Raw genomic sequence first — 25,941 nt, 5'->3', positions numbered from 1 at the left:
GAGGCTCTAGGGGCGAGCAAATCGACCTAGGGAAGCCCATAGCCGCCGCACTCCCTGACGGGGTCCCTCCCGGGGGTGTGAGGTTTTCGGGTCTGCAAAAGCACCCGTCGACTGAATTGCGTATCGCGCTGTCGGTCGGGTCTCCTTCGACGTGAGCTGCGGTGCATCACCCCGGCGTCGAGGGTACACATGACGTGTTCGTGTGTCAACAGACCGTATGATGGTATTTTCTTGTAGTAGCTTAGTGATCCATATTTGAATTGAATGGACAATCTAAGTTTCGAGTTGGAGAAATTGATTTTCAAAACTTGCACATTTTTTTGCGTGCAAAACAAACAAATTGCACAGAATACTTATAATTTTAGGCGCCAAAAGCTTTCAAACTTCCCGCTCACATCAAAATATCACACGCCCGAAAGTTTAGCCCTGCGATATTCCTGTTTTACCCCTGCCACATGAACGGAAAAGGGCTGCTTTGGTAACTCCATTGTTTTCCCTCTTTGCCACCAACATTCTTCCCCAGAGCCCCTCCCCTTCCCCTCCCCGACCCCCAACCACGGCAAGCCGACGAATCTAGTCCTCCACCGCAGCGGTGGACCTCATACCCCGTCGGATCTACCTTCCGCACCTTGGAACCCCCAACTTCCAACTCACCACTTCACCGGAGCCGCTTCAGCGACTGGCTTGTCCACTGCTCCAGATCTCCTTGACCGCCATCATGGTCCACCGCCCCGGATCTGCTTAACCGGCGCCCTCGTCCACCATAGTGTAGGCCCTTCACTGACTCCCTCGTCTGCCCCTTCACTGGCCCTTCATACAAGCCCTCATCCGTTGCAACAGATCCGCCTCACCGAAAGCACTGTACAACGCGCCCGCCGAAGCCTTTGTCCACTGCACCGGACCGGCTCCACGGACGCAATATTCAACTCCACCGGCCCTGCTTTACCGACGCCGCAACCTCATCAGGTTATTTCGATTTGTAATCCTTCGGTTTTTCTCTTTATCGTGCAACTGTTCACTTACCACATATGAGCTTTCTTGTATGTTGACAGGCGCCGCAACCGTAGCACCGGAGCCGCTTCAGCGACAGCGACAGCCGGCCCAAACTCAAACACAACACGAGCACCATCAATGATCCTTAGCTATCATGTATGACAATGATACCCATACGCCGCCGAGAATCAGGTACTATTATCCAACGGCCGACGCCTACGTTCACTTTCCTAGCATAAGCACCGCACCATTGAATTTCTTCAGGGTATCATTCAGTTTTTCATGAGATGCGTTATTCTGTTATCACCTGTAGGGCCATACTTCTGGCAGTGAACATGTTACATGTGCTAAATTACATACCAGTGCACATATAGTTAATGTGCTTTAGTTTTGTTCTGATGCCACTTGTTGGTTCCATCAGACTGCTTAATGTTCTCTATGCTTAATTACACATCAGCAAACTAGCATGTGGTTCCGCTGCTTTTTCTTCGTTTTACCCTACATTTTCTAATGCTAGCTATTACATCACTACTCCGAGCCTCTGTACATTACTTGTTTGTGTGTTCTTGATCTTCCCAAGTTTCATGACTAATTTGATGCTTCTATTAATTATGGAGCTGCCAACCCCATCAAGCAAAATATTTGTTATTTTGGGGCTGGCACCTCAAATAAGCATAAAAATAGAGGGAAGCAGATATATTGTCGTGTATGCACACACCCTTCTTTCATTAGTTTAGATGAACCATTGATGATCAATTCGGACCAGTGCATGTGATTAAAATTAATTTTACCTAAATAGATGGTGCAGAATAAACTACAACAACTAGATTTGCAACCACGCGATGCTGATGATATCTTCAAAGAACATTGCAACAGCAGCTAGGCTTCACAGCAACATATGGTAAGCTAGTGTGTTTTAGTACATGTGAAATGTAATGCGAGTGGGCTGCTTTCTTGGCTTGTGCCCTCAATGTGTAATCCTACCGAATTACAAATAGTTCAGTTGTCTGCTTTGCTGTATTGCTTGATTCGAATGCTTATTTGTTGTTATGCTATACCTGAGTTGGCCAATATGTCAGCGGTGCCTGCTGTACTATCATAAAGAAATGCATGCCTATTTCATTTGAGTCCTTAACTTTTCCTCTCAACTTCATCACAACACTGTCTTCGTAGTTTATATGAGGCCACACTGTTAAGTGCTTTCTCAGATTTTTTCAACTTCTTAGATGCCTTGGCAACTTAAATATAGCGGTTGTACACTCCCTTTCAACTAGGGATGTCAACTGGGTCCCGTTTAATCTCGATTAAAGTCCACTAGTGGTATGATAGTTCAAAAGAGTTTTTGTGTTTTTGACGAAAATGAACTAGGGAGGTAGGAAAAACTAACTAGATGGGACTGGTGGATGTCGTTTATTTGCCACTTACATCCCTAGTTTCATCTTACCATTTTAATTTCTTTTCGGCCGATGCTGCTTCGCACCATTTAAATATAGTTTGCCATGCTCGGCAATACTTCATCTGTCATTTACCATGTAAGCTTACTGCCTGGATCGTACGATAACTATCTCTTACTGATGTTCAGCGAAAACATTTTAGGATGCCGTTCACACTAGGACACAATGTACAACCCCAGAATCTATTTGTGGAAGCAGTCCGCCATCCATGTTACCAGATGGTAGCAGTTCAGAGGCAACACCGCTGGAGAGCAGTCTGAGCACATATATTATAGTGCTTGAGGCTCTACTAGAGGCAGAAAGATATGGTGTGGGTTCCATGAATGAGGTAATCTTTATCTTGAGGCTGGAAATTACGGAATTAGCGGCACGCATTATGGCAGCAGCCCAAGAATTGGAGGAAGTATGAATGTTGCATTTGAAGACGGAGGAGGTCCTACCGTTTCTGCTATCTGAAGCCCAAGGTAATCCCGGTTCTTCTTTAGATACCAGTTGAAATTGTCATTAGATTATTGTACTTGCATGTTGTGTCATGTCTCTAAATGGATTATGTTGCAAGACCCCCTATGTTGTCCATGTGTTGTAATGATCTGAATTTTTTAGGCGAGGTAATCCTGAGTACATGTATGATTTAAATAAGGTGAACTGTTTTTCGTGTGAGGATATTGTATTGAATAAAATAACTGTTTGACTCAGAGTGTATCCAACCTACTGAATTCGAAGATCACAACATTTCTAAATCATAATCATATATAAAGGTGGAATAAATCTTTGTTGTGGTTTTGAAGAAATAAATAACAAAACATATAATTATCTGCGGATATTCGTAATCGAGTACAAATTGGATTTGAATTTAGTTTGCTAGGTCCCAGGGCAAACATGAATGCTAATTCTCCCAAGTTTTGAACGAAGTGGCTAAACACCCACTATAATTTGTGGGCTGCCTGAAGCAAGTGTTTGCGAGATGGAAATTACTGTCTACCCCTGACACTTGACATCCTTATCGACTGGATTTACACTGCTGTCGATAGGGGTAGACTAGTAACTTCAATCAGACGTGACACGACGGCCTCGGAGCCCATTCAGACACGGTGGGCGCCAAACGTGGGCGGCAAAAAACATTTGATTCAAGCTCGTCCGAAAGACATGTGTCTCTTACTCCATTTCCCCATTCATACATGGTGGCCGGCAAAACAAACTCTCCTTGTCCAAAATCGATGTAGGCTAATATTTTAAATAGGGGCAGATGTGTAACTTCCATCAGACGTGACACAACCGCCCTACCTTTCAGCCCCGTTCATACACTGTGGGCGCCACCGTGGGTGGCAAAACACCCTCTCCTCGCCCGAAATAGTTACCGGCAAATATTTGGGAGATGCGAGATTACCGTCCTATCCCCAACCTACGCGATGTCCGAAATTTTAAACGGGGGATAAGTTCGTAACTTTCCCCCATTTCAAAGAAGCGCATCCCAAAGTTTGAGATCCCCCTCCCCTCCATTTCCCCATTCATACACCGTTGGCGGCACAACAACCTCCGCACTACGGCTAGCCTCCTCTGTCTGCCACCCCATCCTCCACCTTGCCGGAGCCGCTACCCCTACCCCGTCGTCCACTACAAGAGATGGACATCTCTCATCCACGGCGCTGGACCAGGATCCTTTCATCACCTCCTCTCGCTTCATCGGTGCCGTCGTCCACCTTGTCGTTGCCGCTCCTACGACCACCTCGTCCACGGCAACATGATATATCCTCGACCCGGCCGCCTGCCGTCTAAAGTCTTCTTCCACGCCGCCGACAGCCATTGCACCCGCAGCACCCTCAACGTATCAGCATAGGCCTACACGGCATCGCAAGAGAGGTGGTACTCTTCCATATGTGCTTAAGTTATTGATCTCACCTGGAAAATAGATCGTAATTTGTTTATTGTACTTTTCTTGTCCGTACCAAATCGTAGTGGCTAGTTGAAAGCAAACATTGGTTGCGAAGTAGCTTTGTCCGGTTTGCACCTTCAGATCCGCCATGGCACGGGCACTATACTCCTAAAGCTTATGGTTTCCCCCCTTTATATTCACTACCATCATCGTAGGTGCTTCGTGTCGTGCTAGCACTGATCCTCAAGACCTCAACCCAAAGCTTACGTGTTGAAATACAAATCTGATATGATGCTCATATCACTAAAACAGAGAATGTTTAATTGGTCACCTAATGTTCCTATATTCGTTTCGAAAAGCATGTGCGCCACCCACTGGTCCAGCTAGTTCCACTTTCCTGATTTTTCTCTTGATGCTTAGGGTTTTCCCCTTTTATCTACTCTACTATGATCTGCTTAGGTGCTTTTTGTTGTACTAGCATTACTCCACCCTTCAAGCTAGACAACACAATACTCAGAATTCGAAAGCTTAGTTGTTCAAATATGATTGTCGTATGATACTGATATTAGTTAACCGACACATTTAATTGGTTAGCTAAAGGTCACACTTGAGTTTCCAAATGCATGTCACGACATATAGAGAGACAGCATAATTGCATTTCTTTGTCACTTGTTGACCGTACTTTCTTGTCCATACCAAATCTTAGTTGTTATTTCAAAGCAAACATCGGTTGCTAACTACCCTTTGCACAGTTTGCAGCTTCAGATCTGCCATCCCACTGCCATGGTCAACACTATACTCATCAAGCTTATGTTTTCCCCATTTTATGATGACCACAATCAGCCTACGTGGTTCATGTCGTAATAGCACTGCTCACCCATCGAGCTAAACAAGATTAGTTGTACAAATTCATATCTGATATTATTGCTGATATTAGTAAAACTGAGAGATGTTTAATTGGTTAGCTAAATGTTCCTACTTTAGTTTCGAAATGCATGTGAGCCACATATGGAGAGACCAAAAAGAATAGTATTTCTTTGTGCGCTCTGGTTCATCATGGGTGGCCAACCGACATTGTATTGAAAGACTTGTAATATCTTCAATCTGCTTGCTCTTCTGCTCTTTAAGATGATACTCTTCTCTTGCGGTCGATTGGTCAGGTTGAGTTGTTCTCCCTTAGTATATTTTGAATCTGTCAGGTCAGGTCGACTTGTTCTTCTTTACTATATGTTGAAGCTATCATCTGCGAAGTGTCATCACTTCTGGAGCTCTCATATTTTGAGTAGTAGGCCACATTATATTAATGCACACACCAAATTATAGCATGCATGGCATCTTTCAAAAGAATTGTAGAGATAGCACAAAGGGGTTTACAGGGAGGCAGTATTGGATTAGAATCACTTCTGCATTACAAAGAAAATCTCACTTGTTTTTATGTTTTCATGCATGTCAGATATTGAACATTATCAAAATGAATATGAGAATGGGCGCACGATAGGAATATTGCGGAACAATCCACTGGCTAACAAACTTGGCATGGTGGAGGATGGCCTATCTTATTCACCCATCAAGGTGCTTGCTCTAACTTTGCAAAGTTGTATTGGTCGCACATATTTTGCATCTGACCTCTTGCATTACTTCTACTTTGTTACACCATCTGCTTAGTTTAAGCATCATATATGAGTATATGCCATACCTATCCATTTTCTGTACCTATTCCATGAGTCATCACACTATGTTTTTCCAGTCAAATGTTGTTCTTTCGTAATAGATGTCCAAAAGGAAGAGGGTGAGTGCAGATCCTCAAGGAGTACAAACTAGGTATTTGGAAAAGGTAGTGGTACCTGTTAAATCAGATAGATCAGCAGCCACAGAAAACACATGCCCAACTGTACCACACTTTACCCCTACTCCAGTGGCCAAACCCCTATTAGAATTGCCGGGAGCCCAGTGCCAGGTATTGTCTATGATATCAATTCAAAATTTGAACTCCTAAATTTCTGCTTGTGCCTTACCTTCTCTCTTGTACGAAAACTAATTTCAGATGAATCTCCTTGCTCAAAGGATCATATGATCTCAAAACAATAATGGGCTCTACATTGCTCTTGTCAGTACCTCTCTCCCTTTTGCCTTGTAACGATGTACTTAATTAATTGCTATTTGATTATGTATCATCAGTGTGCACCTGAGCTTCATTATCCTTTGTTTCTTCCAATATTATTTGATCTATATTTACTCTTTCCAAAATGTAGAATAATGGCAATGCTTATAAATAATTTTCTTTGGGGAATTTATTGAATTACCCTTCCATCAACATGGAGAAGGGCTTTGTCCAGCCCATGTTAACATGTAATGTAAGTTCATCCTTCTCAAGCCTTCAAACTTTGTTCTAGTATAGATTTGGATAGGCATCATTTCCTCCACTGTTGTTTGCTTTGCTGTTTACATCTCATTGGATGTCTGTAACAACTACCAGTTTGAAATTGTAGTTGTAAAATCATGTTCCTTATGCAGAACAGATCCATTTATTTGCTTATATAATTGCGAAACCTGTTACGTGTCTCCTTGTTTCTCTTTCAGAATCGTATCTCTTACGTCAAGCAGAACTTTAGGGAACATAGTGAGCCAAACCATCTTGAGGACAGCGAGATGACCCCAAGGTCCTGTCTTGATGAATACAATGAGTTGAAGCTACTCACCAGCAGGTGTGAGACATCCTCTGTGCAGTCGCTGCCTCAATCAGTTCGACTTCTTCAGTCTCAACTTAAAGCGGAAAGGCTTGCTTCAGCTCAGCTCCGACTTGAAGTAAAAGATGCAATGAAGATGTCAGAGGACTGCCGTGCGCACCATCATGCCTTAAATCTAGTGTTGATGCATCTATCGTTGAGACAACTAAGGTCTACTCAGCTTCTTCAGCTGTTTGGGGGGCCCGACCTGGCCAGGCCTAGTGCCTTCTGAAATGCTCTCAGTTTTGTATAATCTTTTGTTGGCGCGTTTATTTGCACTGGTGGCGAAGTTTCATGCCCAGTGGATTTAATATGTGTGATAGCCGTGATAGCCTAGCGTAAGTTGCTTGCTTATTTATTTCCTTGTTGTCTTGTTTCTTTGTTTGCTTGTAGTCATTGCAGTTCTTTTTCCGCGATTTGCTAGTGGCTGCAATAACCTATTTTTTAAAACTAGGCCACAATAACCACGAGCTAATATTTACTGTAGTGACACTGGGCCTCCTACGGGCCGTAGAAAAAGTGGGCCTTCTACGGGCCGTAGAAACAATGGCCTTCTATGGGCTGTAGAAACAATGGGCCTTTTACGGGTCGTTACATCAATGGGCCTTATACGGGCAGTATGATCGATTGGCCAAACATGGGCCAATAACAGGTTGCATTATGGCTGTAAACGGGCTAGAGTTGGAATCGTCCGTTCATGGGCCGACCATAACGGGCCATCATTAATAGGCCGTATTTGATGACGCTATGAAAACAGCCCAACGTATTAACAGACCACAAACGGGCCGACTGTAACCACGGGCTGAATTTGGCCCACAAGCAGAAAATGACAATAACGGGCCGTAAGTAAATGAATGCTGGAAATGAGCCCAAGAATAAATGGGCTCTGAGAAGGCCGAAAGATAACATGGGCTAGAAACGACCAAATGGAATAACGGGCCGTTAATGGGTATAAAGTGATACACTGTTCATTACGGGCCAGTTTCACCACGGGCCGTTAATGGGTGTAAAGTGATACACTGTTCATTACGGGCCAATTTCACCACGGGCCGTTAATAGGCCAAGAGTTACATAGGGCCTCATATGGGCTGAAAGACGTCATGGGCCATACATGGGCCAGAAGTGAAAACGGGCTGGAATCATATTGGGTGGCCCAGATGACGCTACTGGGCCTAATTCGGATAGGGCGTAACGGGCCTTGGGTTAGCGGGCTGTAAATGGGCTATATGCGAACATGCCGTTAACATGCTTTACATGGGCCGGCCCGCCACCTTTTGACCAAGTCAAACGGGCCGGCCTTTTCACAGGAATGGGCCTCTGTTGGGCCGTGCCACGTGTCGACGTATCATAGGCGCCTTCTGTCCAATGAGTGGATGACATTTGTCCCAACGATGAGCCGACACGTGTTTCCTCTAGCCAATGATGATTTTACACATGGATAATCCCCATTGGTCGGGGCTGTTAACGGGTTATCGGATCCAAAACCCGACCCGATAGCTTAACGGCGTTCTGTTACGGTGGATGCCACGTGTCGGTCACCCCTGACGAAAGCACTTCTGTGACCCGGGATTTATCGTCATGGAAGTGGACACTTCCGTGATGATAATTTTGGTAATGTCATGGAACACTTCTACGACATCACAGGTATGACTATCTTGATTCTGTCACAAAATCGTCATGGATGTACATGCATGACAGAAAATGCGACCTACTGTGACAAACACGTATCATCCCGGAAGTGTATTTTTTTGTAGTGGAAGCGGCCTTCCAAGACCTCAAAAAGTACCTCACCAGCCCACCGGTGATGGTAGCGCCGTGCCCCCTCGAGCCCGTAGCGCTTTACCTAGCCGCCACGCCTCACTCTGCCAACGTCGCGCTCGTGGTGGTCCGGGAGGAGCGTCCGGCTAAGGGCACACAGCACAGCGCCCTGCATCGGGTCAAGACGTCGCGGCCTCGGGACGACGCTCACGAGGCCTCGGCCACCCCTCTAATCAGTAGGGCTCCTGAGAACAGCGCCACTTAGGCCACGGCTACCCTACCGGGTGACAAAGCTACTGAGATTCCCCAGCCTCAGGAGACACAGGAACTCACTGACGCCTCCTTCCTCGTCTAGCATATGGTGTACTTCGTCAGCATGATGCTCTGTGATGCACGGGCATGCTACCCCATGCCACATAAGCTTTTGCTCGCACTCCTCGTTGCCACCCGTCAAGGTCATCTCACCCTACCCCTTCAAGCGGGTGTCCAGAGCCCTAACGCCGCGAGAAGGGTCACCGAATGGAACATTGAGCTGCAGGTGTTCCAGTTGGAGTTCAGCACCATCAGCATCATCAAGGGTGCGGCCCTTGCTGATTTTGGGGCGGAGTGGACTGATGCCCCTGATGGAGAGGTGGACGAGGACCATTCTCTCGCGACCGGAGATGAAGCACCTGATGGTTGGGTCATGTACTTCAACATTGCATTTGCATGATAGGGCGCGGGGGCTGGAGCCGTGCTCATCTCGCCCACCCAGGACAAGCTCTACTACGCCATGCAGCTATGCTTCTAGCATGGCGAGGAGGTCTCCAACAACATAGCAGAATAAGAGGGCCAAATCGCCGCCCTCAAGGCTGCGATGGCTCTGGGGTAAGGCGCTTCAGTTTCAAGGGCGACTCCCAGCTCCTCATCAACTTCTCCAACAAGGTGTACAAGCCAAAGGACGAGCACATGGAGGCATACCTTGAGGAGGTACGCAAAACTGAGAAACGATTCTCAGGCTTGGAATTGCAGCACGTGTTGTGCGACACAGACAAGGAGGCGAACGACATCACCAAGAGGGCGTCCCGGCGTCAACCTCAGGAGCCTAGCGTCTTTGAGGAGCGGCTCTTCAAGCTGTCAGCAGCTCCCCCTGCTGCAGAACCAACGTCGCCTTAGGAGGAGGTTCCCCGGGAACCCCCTCGAGCACTCCAGCTTGCGGCCCAACCTCAAGGGCCCTACTCCTTGCGCTCGAGCCTCGGGAGGAGTGCTGGTCAGACAAGTTCAAGGCATATTATTAACCCAAAAGTATAGGGGATCACAATAGTTTTCAAGGGTAGAGTATTAAACCCAAATTTATAGATTCGACACAAGGGGAGCTAAAGAAGATTTGCAAGTATTAGCAGCTGAGTTGTCAATTCAACCACACCTGGAGATTAATTATCTACAGCAACTGATCAGTAGCAAAGTGAATATGATAGTTTTGATAATAGTAGCAGCAACAATAGTAACAGTAACAATGATAATAGTGATTTTGTAGCAAGTGCAATAGTAACGATAGTAGTAGTAACTTAACAAGAACAATATAGGATAAATTCATATTCATTGGATCAGTAATTTGTTGGATGATATTCATCATGTGACAGTCATAACCTAGGGGGATACGACACTAGCTCCAGTTCATAAATATAATGTAGGCATGTATTCCGTAAATAGTCATACGTGCTTATGGAAAGAACTTGCATGACATCTTTTGTCCTACCCTCCCGTGGCAGCGGGGTCCAATTGGAAATTAAGGGATATTAAGGCCTCCTTTTAATAGAGAACCGGAACAAAGCATTAACACACGGTGAATACATGAACTCCTCAAACTATATTCATCACCGGGAGTGGTCCCGACTATTGTCACTACAGGGTTGCCGGATCATAACACATAGTAGGTGACTATAACTTGCAAGATCGGATCTAGAACATGTATATAATGGTGATAACATAAATGGTTCTGATCTGAAATCATGGCATCCGGGCCCAAAGTGACAAGCATTAAGCATGTCAAAGTCATAGCAACATCAATCTCAGAACATAGTGGATACTAGGGATCAAGCCCTAACAAAACTAACTAGATTACATGATAAATCTCATCCAACTCCTCACCGACCAGCGAGCCTACGAAGGAATTACTCACTCCCGGTAAGGAGCATCATGGAATTGGGGATGGAGAAGGGTTTGTGATGGCGAAGAACGAAGACCCCCCCTCTCCGGAGCCCCAAACAGATCCAGATCTAGCCTCCCGATGAAGAACAGGAGGTGATGGTGGCTCTGTCTCATGAATCATGATAATTCTTTCTCCCTGATTTTTTTCTAGAAAAATAGGATTTTATAGCGCCGGTTTCAAGGTCTACGGGGCCACCTGGTGGGGACAACCCACCTGGGCGCGCCTAGGGGGGGCAGGCATGCCCTGGTGGGTTGTGCCCACCCTGGTGCCCCCCTCAGGTGGCTCTTTGCTCCAGAAGATCTCCTTTATTGTATAAAAAATCCTCGCAAAGTTTCGTTCCATTTCGAGAACTTTTATGTCTACACAAAAACCAACACCATGGTAGTTTTGCTGAAAACAACGTCAGCCCAGGGTTAGTTTCATGCAAATTATAGTCCAAAATAAGAGGAAAAGCATTAGGAAAAGTAGATACATTGGAGATGTATCAACTCCCCCAAGCTTATTCCTCAAGCAATTCAGTTGATAAACTAAAAGTGAAAAAGAAAAACTTTTATGAACTGTTTTTACTCTTGTTTGCATAAATAAGCTTAAACAACACCCAGGTTTTCAGCCAACATTACAACTAACCATGCCAACAATAAGTCATAAAAATTATATTAACTCATATTAATAACATAATTAGCTAGCGAGCAATAATAAGATATCTCAAACGACAACACGTTGTCAAAAACACCATGATATAATATGACAATAGTGGTATCTCGCTAGCCCTTTCTGAGACCGCAAAACATAAATGCAGAGCACCTCCAAAGTTCAAGCAGCGACTAAACATTGTAATTCATGATAGAAAAGATCCAGTCATGATGCACCCAACATTAGCTACACACAAGGCATCGGCATGACATCAGTGCTCTCAGGTTCTGGCGCTTATTTTAGAAGGTGATGACACAACATAAAAGTAAATAGATAGTCCCTTCGCAGAGGGAAGCAGTGATTTGTAGAGGTGCCAGAGCTCAAGTTTTTAAAACAGAGGTAAATGATATTTTGAGACATGCACCCTTCTTGTTTACTTCACGACCACCAGTTATCAATATCCTCCGTGCTAAGCACACTAGTGGAGGTTCCCAAGCGATAGAAGTAAAGGATTTGACTCCATTGGGAGTTTTTGTTTGATTATTTGTAAGATTTTTCTGTTTGCAGTTTGGGACTAGGCATCCCTATTACCGCCCTTTTCTCGTGCGATGGAGAGTGAATAAACACTCGAACTGAGAATAACCCGCTTAGCATGGAAGATACCGACCACCTCCTGTCATTCCATGAACAATCCAGGCACACAAAAAGGATATTTATTTGAAGTTTTTAGAGGTGGCACATGCAAATTTACTTTGGACGATAGGGTAATACCGCATATAGGTAGGTATAGTGGACCTATCTGGAATAACTTGGGTTCAAGGTTTTTGATGTACAAGCAGAATTCCCACTTAGTATAGGCGAAGTCTAGCAATTAAGTTGAGAAGCGGCCAGCTAGAGAGCAATAACGGTCATGAACATGCATTATGCATAAGTAACATTGGACACTAGCATGAGTAGGATATGAACACCATGAACATAAATATCATAGAGGCTATGTTGGTTTTGATTCAACTACATGCTAAGTCAAGCCACTCGAACGTTCAGAGGAGGATAACATATCATCATACTACATCACAATCATTTTAATGCGATGTTGATATCCAAGATAAATCATTATCCACTTCTAGCTACTTATGCATGGCATGAGAAACTATAATCTCTAATTGTCATTGAAACATGCTTAATTATAATGAGATGAAGCATGGATACTAGGTTAAACATATTTACAAAAACAGAACAAGTCAAGTTCATACCAGTTTCTCTCTGCCACGACCAGTTCATCAAATATCGTCATTATTGCCTTTCACTTACACGATCGAACGATGTGAAAATAATAATAGTGCAAGAGTGTCGTGAACTAAGCTGGAATCTGCAAACATTTTATTTAATAGGAGAAGGCAATGTAAAATGGTCTCTTTGTTATATCAAGAATAATGCATATGAGAGCCACTCAACATTTTCATCGTGGTCTTCTCCTCGGTACAACTCAAATACAAAGGGAAAGAAACTCAGAGAAACACACTAAAATATTTTTGAGTTTTTGGTTTTCTCGAACAAGCAAATAAAAGGGGAAAGCAAAAACGAGAAAAACTATTTACACGGGAAAGCTCCCCACAAGCAAAAGAAGAACAAGGAAATATTTTTGGGTTTTCTTTTTAGTACTACAACTAAGCATGCGTAAAAAGTAAACTTACTACAACTTTTTTTGGTTTTTCTAAAGTTTTTCAAATACAGAAGAAGAAAGAGCGAGAAAATAAATCTGACATGGATGATATAATGAAAAAGTGGAGACACAGACAAATGGAATAAATGGACATGAACATAAAGTCGGTGGAAACACATACTCCCCCAAGCTTAGCCTTTTCGCCTAACTTGGTAGTCGATCAGAAGCCTGGATAGTAGTTGGGGTGGTGAGGAGCGGACATCCATGGATCCCACTGTTAAGGCTCCTCCTCTGCTGGAGCCTTGTCGTTCCGGTAGGCGATGATATCTACAGGCATAATCCTATATCTGCCTTGGCAACATGATGAAACAAAGCAGGAGCAGTCAATGGAATAATATCACGAGTTATCACACTAAAAAATAGGTTATATGGAATAGGGATGCTAGGATAACCGATAACAACAAACTGGTGATCCATGGCCACATGATCTAAGTAGACCTTGGGCAGAGGATAATCATGAAGGCTTATCTCAACATTAAAGCGAGCAGCCAAACGAGTAGCAAAGATACCACCATGTATTTTACCCTTGGACTTATTAATGTGGAGGCGATGTGCCACAGTAGCTCCCAAGCTATAAGTGTTGTCGCCCTCTAGTGCATGACGTAAAACAACAAGGTCTAGTGAACTGAGTGCACCCACCTTCTCTCTAGTAAGCAAGAATTTTGCAATGAAAAGAGCAACATAATGAACAACAGGAAAATGCAAGCCAGCGGAAGTGATAGCCGACACCCCTCTCTCATCGCCCACTTCCAATATACGATAAAAGGCCTCAAACTCTGCCGGTCTAGGATCTACCAAACCACCATCAGCAGGAAGCAAGCATATTTTACAAAATTCAGTAGGAGGTATCTGATGGGGTTCAACATATAAATTGAATCGCACCTCAGGAGGATTATTCCTAGGAAGGAAATTGAAACTTTGAACACAGGTTTTTGTGAGGAGATGATACTATTCACATTCAGCTGCGATGAAGTCGGTGAGGCCGGTATTAGCAGCATATTGTGTAAACTCTTGCAGGATTCCAGCCTCTTCCATGAACGGGATATGCGGCCATTCGCACGGCCGAACTTTCGCCAACCTCCAGTTGTGGAGATCACTGTCAGATGACTCCCCAATAACTCCCTTGGAGTTCTTCTTGGAACCAAACTTCGTAAAGATATTCATGTTTTTCCTATGAACAAAAATTCTGAAATTTTTAGTCCACAAAATTTTCTCAACAAAACTTTACAAGATTGATAGCAACTATTCATAGGGATACATAGAGGCCATAGCAAGCATTCAAACTACTTAGAAATCTAAGAATTCAACATGCAAGCTCATCTACAACAGCACCAAGAGTAGCTAATTATTCTAAATATAAACCACTAAAACAAAAACTAATTGGATAAACGAAGGAGTCACATACCAAGCAACAATCCACCGAAATAGTTTTAGAAACGGAGCTTCGAGCAAAGAGATCGAAATCCGAGGGTTTGAGAGCAAGAACAGGGAGAGAGAGTTACGGAGAATTTTTTCTGGAGGTAGGTGATGATGTGGTGTGAAGAGATAAGTGAGGGGGCCACATGGGGACCACAACCCACCAGGGCACGCTTGGGGGTCCTGGCACGCCCCGGTGGGTTCTGCCCACCTGGTGCACCTCCCTCTGATATTATTTGCACCAGAAATTCTTAAATATTAAGAAAAAAATCGAATTAAAATTTCAGGGCATTCTGAGAACTTTTATTTTTGGGTCTTTTTTTATTGCACGGGAAATTTAGAAAAGAGATAAAACATGGCATTTTATTTTATTTATCTAATAAAAATAGAAAACAAATGGTAAGGACAGAAAGTAGTTATTACTAAATTCATCAACTTCATACCTCTCAAAAATGATCCATAGGTTAATCAGGTCTTATTAATAACCACCCTCGATTAGCATGAAACCAAAGAACTTCCATAAATCACTAAGTTACCTCAACGGGGATATGAATGTCCCCAACAATAAGCATTTCATATTTCTTTTTGGCAGTAGGTAGAGGTAGTTGAAAACTTCCAACAGTGATTGTCGGAGATTTTTCAATAACATTAATACCATTCACTGGGAATAGTTTCTTCAGAAAGTGCATCATATGTTCATTACCACTGATACGAAAAGTGAGCATGCTTTTATTGCAATCAATAACAACCCTTGCAGTATTCAAGAAGGGTCTACTAAGGATAATAGACATGTTGTCGTCCTCGGGCATCTCAAGTATAACAAAGTTAGTCAAAATAGTAACATTAGCAACAACAATGGGCACATCCTCACAAATACCGATTGTATGGCAGTAGATTTGTCATCCATTTGCAAAGATATTTCAGTAGGTGTGAGTTTATTCAAATCAAGTATTTTATATAAAGAGAAAGGCATAACACTAACACCAGCTCCTAAATCACATAAAGCAGTTTTCACATAATTCTTTTTGATAGCGCAAGGTATAGTTCGTATTCCTGGATCCCCAAGTTTTTTAGGTAATCAATCCTTCAAAGTATAATTAGCAAGCATGGTGTAAATTTTAGCTTCCGGTATTTTTCTCTTATTGGTGATGATGTCTTTCATACATTTTCATAAGGAGGCATTTTAAGGATATCAGTCAAGCGAGTACGCAAAAAGACTGGACTCAACATTTCAGCAAAGCGTTCAAATTCTTCATCATCTTTCTTTTTAATTGACTTAGGTGGAAAGTGCATAGGTTTTTCAACCCATGGTTCTCTTTCCTTACCGTGTTTTCTAGCAACAAAGTCTCTTTTATCATACATTTTATTTTTAGGTTGTGGGTTATAAAGATCAATTGCAGGTTCTATCTCAACATCATTACCTGGTTCGTCACTATTTGGTTCACTATCTTCGTGAACCTCATCATTAAATTTTTCATTATCAGAAGGTGAGTGTTCACTACCAGGTTGAGTTTAAGCATCAGAGATAGCTACTTCATTATTAGGAGGTTTTTCTACTTCATGTTCACTAGAGGCATTCAAAGTCCTATCATTTTTCTTCTTCTTTTTCTTTTTAGAAGGACTAGGTGCATTAGTGTTAGCTCTTTGAGAGTCTTGTTCAATTCTTTTTGGGTTTCTTTTAGGAGAAAGTGGATCCTGAGTCATTTTACCTCCTCTAGTTGCTACTCTAACAGCAAAGTTATGGATGTTATTACTCATTTCATCTAGCAACTCTCTTTGAGATTTAGCAACTTGTTCTAAATGGATTTGAACCATAGAAGCATGTTTTCCAACACCTCTAACATCATTTGATATTCTAAATAACAAGTCACTCAAGCGAGCAATCATATCAGAATTGTATTTCAATTGTTTCATAACATTTGTATTGAAGTGATCTTGTTTTCTAATGTAGTTTTCAAACTCATAAAGGCATTGGCTAGGGTGCATATTGTGAGGATTGACATTATCATTAATTTTCATTAGAGAATTTACCTCTACCACCTTAGGTGGTGGTGTATTAAGCCCATGTATTTCTTCAATAGGAGGTAAACTTTTGACATCCTCATCTTTAATACATTTTTCCTTCATGGATTTATTTGCCTCTTGCATATATTCAGGACTGAGATATAGAACACCCCTCTTCTTCGGAGTGGGTATAGGCAGTGGTTTGGGAAGAGTCCAATCATCATAATTTTTCAATATGTTATTCAATGATTCATCAGCTTGCCCAATAGTTTGTTCCCTAAAAACACAAGTAGCACATATATCTAGAAAATCCTTAGAAGCATCGGTTAGTCCATTATAGAAGATATCAAGTATTTGATTTTTCTTAAGAGGATGATCAGGCAAAGCATTAAGCAATTGGAAAAGCCTCCCCCAAGCTTGTGGGAGACTCTTCTTTAATTTGCACAAAGTTAAATATTTCCTGCAAGGCAGCTTGTTTCTTATGAGCAGGGAAATATTTTTCAGAGAAGTAATAAATCATATCCTAGAGACTACACACACAACCAGGAGCAAGAGTATTGTACCATGATTTAGCATCACCCTTTAATGAGAATGGAAATAATTTGAGAATATACTAATAGCGAGTTTTCTCATCATGAGTAAAAAGGGTGGCTATGTCAGTCAACTTAGTAAGATGTGCCACAACAGTTTTAGTTTGATAACCATGGAAAGGATCTGATTCAACCAAAGTAATTAACTCTGGGTCGACAGAGAATTCATAATCCTTATAATCAATAAAGATAGGTGAGGTAGAAAACTTAGGATCATATTGCATTCTAGCATTCAAAGAATTTTCTTTATACTTGCATAATAATTTCTCTAGATCATCTATATCCTTACAAGCAAAAATGTCTCTAGTTGTCTCTTCATTCATCAGATAGCCTTCCGGTACCTTAGGCAATTCATATCTAGGAGGGCTAGTTCTAGTAGGTGTCTCAAGATTTTCAGTTTCAAGCTCATCATTAGATTCAACAACATCATGTTGTCTTACTCTAGCAATTTGTCCATCAAGAAAATAACCAAGTGTCACATCATTATCATCAAGCAAGGTACTAGCATCATCATAAGTATCATTCATAGCAGAAGTAGCATCATCAATAACTTGCGACATATCAGGATTAATAGCATGTGGTGGTGTTCCAAGTTTACTCATAACAGAAGGTGAATCTAAAGCAGAGCTAGATGGCAGTTCCTTACATCCCCTCGTCTTAGAGGGATGAATCTTAGTCTTAGCATCCTTCAGATTCTTTATAGTGATAAATTGATAATATTACCAAGTGACTCAACAAACATAGCTATGCTCCCTAGCAACGGCGCCAGAAAAAGGTCTTGATAACCCACAAGTATAGGGGATCGCAACAGTTTTCATGGGTAGAGTAATCAACCCAAATTTATAGATTCGACACAAGGGGAGCCAAAGAATATTTTCAAGTATTAGCAGCTGAGTTGTCAATTCAACCACACCTGGAGATTAATTATCTGCAGCAACGTGATCAGTAGCAAAGTAATATGATAGTTTTGATAATAGTAGCAATAGCAATAATAACGGTAACAATGATAGCAGTGACTTTGTAGCAAGTGCAACAGTAGCGATAGCAGTACTAACTTAGCAAGAACAATATAGGATAAATTCGTAGGCATTGGATCGGTAATTTGTTGGTTGATTTTCATCATGTGACAGTCATAACCTAGGGTGATACGGCACTAGCTCCGGTTCATATATATAATGTAGGCATGTATTCAATAAATAGTCATACATGCTTATGGAAAGAACTTGCATGACATCTTTTGTCCTACCCTCCCATGGCAGCGGGGTCCAATTGGAAACTAAGGGATATTAAGGCCTTCTTTTAATAGAGAACCGGAACAAAGCATTAACACATGGTGAATACATGAAATCCTCAAACTACGGTCATCACCGGGAGTGGTCCCGACTATTGTCACTCCGGGGTTGCCGGATCATAACATGTATTAGGTCACTATAACTTGCAAGATCGGATCTAGAACATTGATATAATGGTGATAACATAAACGGTTCAGATCTGAAATCATGGCACCCGGGCCCAAAGTGACAAGCATTAAGCATGGCAAAGTCATAGAAATATCAATCTCAGAACATAATGGATACTAGGGATCAAGCCGTAACAAAACTAACTAGATTACATAATGAATATCATCCAGCTCCTCACCGACCAGCGAGCCTACGAAGGAATTACTCACTCCCAGTGGGGAGCATCATGGAATTGGCGATGGAGAAGGGTTGGTGATGACGAAGAACAAAGATCCCCCTCTTGGGAGCCTGAAACAGATCAACATCTAGCCTCCCAATGAAGAACAGGAGCTGACGGCAGCTCCGCCTCATGGATCGCGATTATTCTTTCTCCTTGATTTTTTCTGGAAAAATAGGATTTTATAGCGTCGGTTTCAGGGTCTGCTCGGCCACCAGGTGGGGCAACCCACCTGGGCATGCCTGGAGGGGCATGCGCCTCCTGGTGGATTGTGCCCACCCAGGTGCCCCCTCAGGTGGCTCTTGGCTCTAGAAATTCTCTTTTATTGTTAAAAAATCCTCACAACGTTTCATTCCATTCCAAGAACTTTTATTTATGCACAAAAACAACACCATGGTAGTTCTGTTGAAAACTGCATCAATCTGGGGTTAGTTTAATTCAAATCATGCAAATTAGAGTCCAAAACAAGAGGAAAAGCATTAGGAAAAGTAGATACGTTGGAGATGTATCACATATCTGCTCCAAGGCACCTTGCCGGAGGAGGAGGAAGATGCGGAGCGTGTGGCCCGCCAAGCCACTTCGTACTGCATCAGGGACGGTGAGCTCTACCAAAGGCGCCTGAACGAAGTTTCTCTATGATGCATCTCTAGGGAGCAGGGATGGGAGCTGTTGGCCACCATACATGGCGGGGACTACGGGCATCACTCCTCATCGCGCACCCTCGTGGGCAAGGCGTTCTGCAGCGGATTCTACTTGCCCACAGTGCTCAATGATGCCACTAAGTTGGTAAGATCTTGTGAGGCCTGTCAGTTCCATGCCAAGCAGATCCACCAGCTCGCCCAGGGTCTCCAGACCATCCCACTCTCGTCGCCATTCATGGTCTAGGGGCTGGACATCCTGGGCCCGTTCCCTCAAGCACCCCGGGGCTACCGCTACCTCTATGTCGCCATCGACAAGTTCACCAAGTGGGCGGAAGTGGAGGTCGTCCGCACCATACCATCCGGCTCGACCGTCAAGTTCGTCAAAAGCCTCGTGATCCATTTCGGGGTCCCTAACCACATCATCACCGACAATGGCTCAGAGTTCACGAGCAATCTTTTCAAAACATATTGTGCTAACCTTGGAACACAGATATGCTATCCTTCAGTGGCACACACACGAAGCAATGGCCAGACTGAGTGTGCCAATGCAGTGGTCTTGAGGGGCCTCAAGGCAAGGACCTTCAAGAAGAAGCTGGTGGCCCACGGTAGGGGATGGCTCGACGAGCTCCAGTCTGTGTTGTGGTCCATTCGCACCACTGCAACCAAGCCCACTAGCGAGACTCTATTCTTCCTCTTCTACGGAGCCGAGGCGGTCCTCCCTCATGAGGTCAGGCACTGCTCTGCGCGGGTCTTGGCATTCAACAGGCGTTCCAGGACGCCATGCGGGGGATGGACCTGGTGCTAGGGGAGGAACGTCACCGCCAAGCCACGCTCCGTGTAGCGAGGTACCAGTAGGCGCTGCGGCAGTATCACTGTCGCAGCGTCCGCTCCAGGAGGGTGACCTCATCCCATCTGGGAGGGCCCGTTCAGGATCGCCCGTGTCTCCAGGCCTGGCGCCGCGCGCCTAGAGACACAGGATGGGACCCCATCTAGAACGCCTGGAACATGTAGCACCTCCGGAAGTTCTACGCATGACCAAGGCCCAGTGCCTGTGAAGATCTCCGCTCATGACACTCTCACACAATTATAAGTTGGGGATGTACATGCCCCGGAGTCTCCTGAGTGCCGCCCCTCAGCCTCACGGGGCTCCCACCCATGTCCTAGTGGAGGCCCCATGCTGTGCGCTGGTGGGAAGACAAGAGGACTAGACTAGGTGCCGCACGCGACTGTTCTTTCACTTGCTTTTTGTAGCTGGTTTTCGACTTCTTGAATGAAATTTGGATTTTTCGTGTTTGTTATTCGCAAGGGTTGGGAAGTTTCTTTCTTTTCTCTGCCCGCAGTGTTCTCCCTTTGAAACCTTGTTTTAGGAAGAGTAATAGTTGCTCGTCGCTCTTCCTCGCACATCCCGCGCGCGGGGGTTGGGTACGGTGTGTACGCCTGGGCTCGCCCGCAACCACACCGTGCCAAAACCTTCCTGCCCCAGCTTTGGCGCCTTAATCCTCGCAGGACGCCCTCAAACGAGCTCATGGGCAAGCGCGCCCTCTCAAGTCTATGCCTTCGAGCATTGCAACATGGCATACTAGCCGCAATTAACCCATGCTCGGGGGCTCGCGCGAGGTATGGTGCCTCATGAAGTTTTCTAACGCTGCAGCCACATGGCACCTCCGGGGGTTCGACCACCCTCAGGTTTCTAAGAAGGAAGCCCTCGGAAGACGCTCCTGAAAGGGCATGCTCTTGCAGCATGGGAATCTACCACGAGCACATCGACCTAAGTCACCCTAACCACACCCAGTAGCAACACGAATAACATGACATAACATAAAAGTAATGAGCGTAGAATAATGGCGAAGAGCAAAGTGCAAGGTTCACACGAGTACAAATTGTTGGACCTCTCGAAGAGGCAAAGATCCAAGCGCGAGGTTTTATAGGAGTTGTCGTCCTAGTAGGAGTATTACAACTATAGCGAATGATGCTACTGTATGATTCCGCCACGTCACCTATATCCAAAGTTGTGCCACCTTTTTTCTCAAAGAGCGTGTTGGAGCCCATGCAACAACCACACAAGTTGCACGTACACATAACACATTTATTAGTAATAAATTCTAAATGACAAATGCTAGTATGCCACACAACTTCATCTCCAATTCATGTGATAAATATGTGCACGACTAGTCTACATATATTCACAGTGCTACCGTTCACAATTTACCATATCCCAATTACACGTTATAGATGGGCTACATGTCCTCCTGAGGTTCCAGTCGCAGGTGTTATTCATGGATGGCATGATCCATAGTGGTGGGCAATAGGAATCATTGTCGCAGCTTTCTAGTCCGGTTCCACACAATGGAGACTCATCCAAGCTGAAGCGACATAAATCAGGGATAGCGTGTCCCAGCATGTCGTTCATCCGGCGGTGTGCACTAGAGACCCAACCACTATACACATCCTCCAAGATAAAAGGTACTCCTACTAGTACTAGTAACTAAGTAGTTCAACAATGAAAGATAAGGTGAGAGGGTTAAATCATATAATACTAAATGGAATACCTAGGCAGATGGCGACAGTCCGATCGTGGTAGATTGTGTGACCATGTTGCACATCAGTGGTACCATGGGTAACGACTGCTAAGATAGTTGATCCCAATATGCCAAAGTCAGCTACAAGGTTCCAGGTTAGACCGAATCGCGGATGCAAATGCACATCCAGGATCGGTGATCTTATTTTGATCGGAGGATGACTAGTCCCTGCAAAATAATGGAGTACCATTAGGGATGCGAATGATGGTTTGTGCATTCCATTTGTAATCTCCCGTACCGTAGGATGGCAACCAGATGAAACAAGTCCCCTGGCTTGTCACTGTGAAGATGTGGCCTAGATGGCGCACGGCGTCTTCAAACGTGTAGGGGTACAAATCTGCCGTGGCCAACATGCGCCAACCTCTGCCGTTACTGCCTCTTGCATTGATGGAAATCCTTATGTCGAACACTGCGATGAGATAGTAATCATCGTAGCCACGTCACTTTTTCAGCGGGTCCGCAATTGCTATCTTCTTCAATCTCATGCAGGCATCATCATATCTATTCAAGCCCAGCCAGTCCCGAAGGCCGATCCCAATGGTTGAGAAGGGGTCTATGGGAACGGCCGGACTGCTGTGGATGCTGTGCAAAATGATGGTGGTATCCGGCCAGAGTTATGCAAGCTAATGTTCGTTGGCACTGACCCAGACCTATATATAAGACAGTGGGCAGTGGAGAAATTATGGGATGGAAATGGCATAACTAAGTACTACATGATCAAACTCAATTACTATCCTGCTCATCGGACAAAATCCGACTACCTCTCAACATCGGCAACTCTAGCGGAGTCAACATGCAACCATGGCCAGGGAGCAGTGGACTATTCAAAGGATTGTCCCATAGAGGAACCTTCTCCTCGAGGACACATGGAAGACCAACAAGCATGGCCTTTTCCCAAGCCTGTTTAAGCACCGTCTTGAAAAAGTTGGTGCAAGAAGCACCGAGTCTTGCGGCGGTGAGGACTTCGCAGCAACATGCTATTTCTCCCAGAGGATCAGCGTCCAAGATCCCCCAGCCCTGATGAGGAGGAGAACCGCCTGGGAAATCAATGGGAGCAGCGACGAACTGCCTTCTCTTTGGGGGGGGGGACTGGCGAGGAGGAGATAAGAGTGTAGTAACCGCAGGGCCTCGTCCCTTCCAACTGTACCTCCTCGGTCGTTCCTTAGCGAAGGGGTGAGGCTATTATTTACTATGTACTCATACTGTAGTAGTACTAGTACTACTTTATGAAATAGTAGTCGATGTAGTACTGTACTTCTAGTATAGTGCACCCGTTTTGAACTCTTGAATCTCAGGTCCAAGGAGCTACAGCTGGAAGTGGAGGGTAGTACTGTTCTCTAAAACCATCGCTGTACTATCAATACAGGGAAAGTACACCTGCGTAGTGGGTAGTCTCAGTGCTCTATTCCAACGCGTAGCTGGCCTAGTCAGCCGCTCCTCTCATGCACACACTAGCAGCCTGTTTATCAACGACGGTTACTGCAGGGGCAGAACATTTGAGTTATTTGATACAGCGAGACTAGGCTTTTTTCTTCCATTTATGGAGTTGTAATGGATCTCATCGAACTTTGTTAGTAGTTCCTTCTTCATGAATGAGATGAGGCAAAGCTTTTCCCTCCATTTCAAAACAAAAAAAATTACGTCAAGAGGAATTTCTTTTATAGAGCCGATAATGGAGTGAAGTCCATGTGTGCAACGCCACAAGCTACAGAGCAGTAGAGTTCTAGCACTTTACCTATAGAGCCATATTGCACAGTTCCCAATGCCACGCCAGGCTTTTCTGGCTCCTTGGGCTTAATTGGGAGGCGCTAGTTTAAATATGCTACTAGCTGATGAGGAAACTGCAAGCGAGGTGCAGCTAGGGCGAGCACGTGAGCCACGAGATGATGGGAAGGAAAACCCGTTGACGTGGCTGGGCTATCTAGTGCACCCAGATTGTGGTGCGACACGTCTGTTCGACTTTAAAACTCAAACTACCCGTGTACAATATTGGCTCGCAGCGAAGTTACTATTTAAAAAAGGCCTCCATGCGTTCGGCCAGGATCGAACCCACAATACGAGGTATACACTCCTGGGACCACTAGTAGTACTCGTTGGAGTACAATGCAACCTAGAATTGCCTTTTGTTGCTAGTAGTACATTGTTCCTTACAAGAAACCACTAATAATGCCAAGAAACTACTACAACTTGCATACATGGCAGATTTAAGAAAATACAACCTTGTCAACCATTGTTCATGCCCTTACCAACCAGCCCTACCAAGAAACGACTACTCTACAAAGTGCCATTATACGCACGTTTCAACCCATATCACCCCTTAAGTCAACGCCTTCTATTCAACCGGAAAGTTAGGCGTTATGACTTGTGGGACCTACATGTCAGTCTGCACATCAATCCCCGAGTGACCTCCTACCTCCGGCCCATCCACCTAGTCTGCATAAAAATACAGTCAAGCAGATATATTGTCGTGTAAGCACACACCCTTCTTTCATTAGTTTAGATGAACCATTCATGATCAACTCGAACCATTTCATGTGATTAAAATTAATTTTACCTAAATAGAGGGTAATGAATAAACTACAACAACTAGATTTGCAACCACGGGATGTTGACGATATCTTCAAAGAACATTGCAACAGCAGTGATGCTTCACAGCAACATATGGTAAGCCAGTGTGTTTTAGTACATGTGAAATGTAATGCGTGTGGGCTGCTTTCTTGGCTTGTGGCCTCAACCTATAATCCTACAGAATTACAAATAGTTCAGTTGCCTGCTTTGCTATATTGCTTGATTTGAATGCTTGTTTGTTACTTGTTAGGCTATACCTGAGTTGGCCAATATGTCAGCAGTGCCTGTTGTACTATCGTAAAGAAATGCATGCCTAGTTCATTTGAGTCCTTAACTTTTCCTCTGAACTTCATCATAAGACTATCAACTAGGGATGTCAACTGGGTCCTGTTTAATCCCAATTAAAGTCCACTAGTGGTATGATAGTTCAAAAGAGTTTTTGTTTTTTGAGGAAAATGAACTACGGAGCTAGCAAAAACTAACTAGATGGGACTGGTAGATGTGGTTTATTTGCCACTTACATCCCTAGTTTCATCTTACCATTTTAATTTCTTTTCGGCTGATGCTGCTTTGAACCATTTAAATATAGCTTGCCATGCTCGGCAATAATTCGTATGTTGTTTACCATGTAAGCTTAATGCCTGGATCATGCGATAACTATCTCTTACTTATGTCCAGTGGAAACCTTTCAGGATGCTGTTCACAGTAGGACACAATGTACAACCCATAATCTATTTGTGGAAGCAGTGCGCCATCCATGTTACCAGATGGTAGCAGCTCATAGGCAACACCGCCGGAGAGCAGTCTGAGCACAAATATTATAGTTCTTGAGGCTCTACTAGAGGCAGAAAGTGATGGTGTGGCTGCCATGAATGAGGTAATCTTGATCTTGAGGCCGGAAATTATGCAATTAGCTGCATGCTACCTCTTGAGCACTACGTTGGTTTTCCCTTGAAGAGGAAAGGGTGATGCAGCAAAGTAGCATAAGTATTTCCCTCCGTTTTTGAGAACCAAGTTATCAATCCAGCAGTAGACTACATGCAAGTCCCTCGTACCTGCATAAACAAATAAGAACCTTGCAACCAACGCGGTAAAGGGGTTGTCAATCCCTTCAC

This window comes from Triticum aestivum, chromosome 5A (assembly GCF_018294505.1).
Source record: "Triticum aestivum cultivar Chinese Spring chromosome 5A, IWGSC CS RefSeq v2.1, whole genome shotgun sequence".
Taxonomy (NCBI): Eukaryota; Viridiplantae; Streptophyta; class Magnoliopsida; order Poales; family Poaceae; genus Triticum; species Triticum aestivum.
Note: the sequence above shows the minus strand (reverse complement) of the source record.